The following is a 3,756-nucleotide window of genomic DNA, read 5'->3' as shown; positions in this document are numbered from 1 at the left end:
GTGTCCGCTTTGCTGGTACATGGACGTTCCCCCTTCTTCTTCTGGAGGTCACATGTTGCCAGATTTCTTCACAGTCCTCCTGTCCCTGCTGTGCAGCCTGCTCTGAATCTTCAGAACCTTGTGCCCATAGAAGCATATCCTGACGTCTGTCCAGGAAATCTTCAGTTTCTCTTATGCAACGCAGGGTCGATCCCTGTTGCTCCAGACCTTGAACCTTCTCTTCCAATATGGAGACCAGCTTGCACTTTGTAGAGACAAAGTGGCTTCTGTCCTCTGGAAGAAAGACACACATGGCACATCCAGTGCAGGTCACAACAGTTGACCACTCCCCATCCATATTACCTTCCTACTATGAGCTTCCTCCGGAGATGCAGTAATTCCTCAGAGAAGTGGTTAGGGTGTAAGCCTCAGTGGGCTCACTCCAGGTGAACTCCCAGGCAAACTCCTGCTGTTTGCTGCTCTGCTGTTCCCCGCTGCTCAGCTGGTTCTATAAGCACCGAGCCTAAAGCTCTTCTGAGCCTTCTTAGCGCAGTGGGCAGTGCATCAGTCTCATAATCTGAAGGTCCTGAGTTCAAGCCTCAGAGAAGGCAACTCTTCTTGCTCCCTGCTTTAGATTTTCTAATGGAAATCAGAGAAAAAAAGACGAGAGCTGAGTGGTTTCTAGACACCCTCCCATCCATCTAACACACACACACAGACTTTTTTCTAACGGTACGTGTACAGTATGAAATTAGTTCAAAATGATTCGATTGGAAATTTCGGGAGCTATTTTAGACATTCAGGCTTCGGTGTCCCCACTAAAGCGCGTGAATTCGGCAGAGTGCGTCCACAGTACCGAGGCTAGCATCGAACGTCGGAGCGGGTGCACCGTGGGTCGCTATCCCACAGTTCCTGCAGTTCCCGCCGCCCACTGGAATTCTGGGTTACGCTCCCAGTGCACGATGGGGCAAAAACATTCTTGCGGGTGTTTCTGGTGCGTGTCATCAGGAAGCTCTGGCAGACAATCGTTTCATGCCTTTTTGGCATGCAGACGCCGTACTGCTTTCAGCAGACGGTGCACCGCTTGCTCTCCTGCAACTATGAATCCGCCTCTCATTTCCTCTCCCCTTCCGATGTAATCTCTACTATCTACTCTTTCTCTTCCTCATCAAACTCTTCTGCCTCCAACTCTGCTCTCCCACTGGTGCCATGCTTCCGAGCTTCTCCGGGTTGTCTGTCCTGGGCTCCCGCCTCCGTGAAAACCACGGAAGACAACCATTTCCCGCCTTTGTTCGGCTACCACGAACCAAACAGCACCTCTTCCCCTGCTACTCTGCTCTCCTACATTTTGCGCCCGTTTTCCAGGATTACCCGTGCAGGCGCCATGGAGCCCGCTCAGATCTCCGCTGCAGTTTTGAGCATTGTAAATACCTCACGCATTATCCAGCAGTATGTGCAGTCCCTGCAAAACGGGGCGAGGAAACGACAACGGGGCGATTACTATACTGATGAGGACATGGACAAAGATGGCACGGCGTGTGGCAATTGGGAGATCATGGTGGTGCTGGGCCAGGTTCATGCCGTGGCAGGCCAATTCTGGGCCCAGAAAACAAGCAGAGACTGCTGGGGCCTCATCGCGTTGCAGGTGTGGGATGATTCCCAGTGGCTGAGAAACTTTTGTAAGCCTAAGGGCCACTTTCATGGAGCTTTGCGACTTGCTGTCCCCTGCCCTGAAGTGCAAAGACACCAAAATGAGAGCCACCCTCACAGTTGGGAAGTGAGTGGCCATAGCCCTGCGGAAGCTTGCAACGCCCGACAGCTACCAGTCAGTTGGGAATCAGTTTGGAGTGGGCAAATCTACTGTGGGGGCTGCTGTGATCCAAGTAGCCAACACAATCATTGACCAGCTGCTATCAAGGGTCATGACTTTGGGAAATGTGCAGACCATTGTGGATGGCTTTAATGCGCTGGGGTTCCCTGACTGCGGCGGGGCGATAGACATAACGCATATCCCTCTCTTGGCCCCGGAACAGCGGGGCGGCCACTACATAAACCGCAAGGGGTACTCTTCCATGGTGCTGCAAGCCCTGGTGGATCACAAGGGACGTGGCGAAAGGGATGCACAAACAATCCAGTTGGGCCATTGCCCACAAGCTCACCCCAAGCAGCTTGGACTCCTGATGACTGTGATGCTGAGGTTCCTTAGACCCCTGTTCATATTTCAGACCCCAGCCGGTGCAGCATCCCTGCCCAACCACTCACCATCTGCCCCAGGAGAACCAGCTGGTGGGCTGCATCCACAGGCAGGTAGTTTATGCCGCTCCCCTCAGAGCAGCAGCCACAGCTGTGCAGCTAATCCCCACATCTGGTTGCCGGGGATCCAGCTGGATTGTTTGGGCATCCCTTTCAAGACTTGCCCTCAACAACCTGGCAGCCCCCAGCTTTCTCATTGCTCTGTGGTTGTTTGCTCTGTGAAAGGGGCCTCTAGGAATTAGTATTTCCAGAGGCATTAAAGAATCATAAAGGAGAAGGAAAAGTTAATGCCTTAGAAAAGTCTGTGTGTCTGTGTTAGATGGATGGGAGGGTGTCTAGAAACCACTCTGCTCTCGTCTTTTTTCTCGGATTTCCAGTGGTAATCAAGGTCAGCCATTGCCAGCACTTGACAAGAACATGTGAGAACAGTCCGGGTGGGAAATAAACATGGGGAAATAGTTTTACTTTGTGTAATGACCCATCCATTCCCAGTCTTTATTCAAGCCTAAGTTAACTGTATCCAGTTTGCAAATTAATACCAATGATCACTACAAAAGGTTCCCCCCACCCCACCCGGCTCTCCTCCTGGTAATAGCTCACCTTACCTTAGTGAGCAGATGGAGGGACGTGATCGTTCCCCTCTATTCGACATTGGTGAGGCCTTATCTGGAGTACTGTGTCCAGTTTTGGGCCCCACACTACAGGAAGGATGTGGAGAAATTGGAGAGAGTCCAGCGAAGGGCAACAAAAATGATTAGGGGTCTAGAACACATGACTTAGGAGGAGAGGCTGAGGGAGCTGGGATTGTTTAGCCTGCAGAAGAGAAGAATGAGGGGGGATTTGATAGCTGCTTTCAACTACCTGAAAGGGGGTTCCAAAGAGGATGGCTCTAGACTGTTCTCAATGGTGGCAGATGACAGAACGAGGAGTAATGGTCTCAAGTTGCAGTGGGGAGGTTTAGATTGGATATTAGGAAAAACTTTTTCACTAAGAGGGTGGTGAAACACTGGAATGCGTTATCTAGGGAGGTGGTAGAATCTCCTTCCTTAGAGGTTTTTAAGGTCAGGCTTGACAAAGCCCTGGCTGGGATGATTTAACTGGGAATTGGTCCTGCTTCGAGCAGGGGGTTGGACTAGATGACCTTCAGGGGTCCCTTCCAACCCTGATATTCTATGATTCTATACCTGATCACTCTCGTTACAGTGTGTAGGGTAACCCCCATTGTTTCATGTTCTCTGTGTATAGGAGTCTCCCCACTGTATTTTCCACTGCATGCATCTGATGAAGTGAGCTGTAGCTCACGAAAGCTTATGCTCCAATAAATTTGTTCGTGTCTCAGGTGCCACAAGTCCTCCTGTTCTTACTCATGGTGTTGTATCCCCATCGTGTGGCCGTTTGGTGTCAGTCCTTTTAAATAAACAATGAGTTTTTTTCATAGAAACCATATTTTCCTCATACAGACACAGGAGTAGATTAATCTACAAAGGGAAGGTGATTCCAAGGCAGTTCCGGAGGGAGAAGGGA

The 3,756-nt window shown here is 50.6% G+C and overlaps 1 non-coding gene across 1 annotated transcript; it reads left to right on the top strand.

The window, feature by feature from the left end:
* Window positions 1–517: 517 nt before the first annotated feature.
* Window positions 518–590, top strand: TRNAM-CAU (transfer RNA methionine (anticodon CAU)). Its single transcript has one exon. It is a non-coding gene; the product is annotated as a tRNA-Met (tRNA).
* Window positions 591–3,756: the final 3,166 nt, after the last annotated feature.

This window comes from Eretmochelys imbricata, chromosome 28, assembly GCF_965152235.1.
Source record: "Eretmochelys imbricata isolate rEreImb1 chromosome 28, rEreImb1.hap1, whole genome shotgun sequence".
Taxonomy (NCBI): Eukaryota; Metazoa; Chordata; order Testudines; family Cheloniidae; genus Eretmochelys; species Eretmochelys imbricata.
This window is presented reverse-complemented; position numbering and strand designations above follow the sequence as displayed.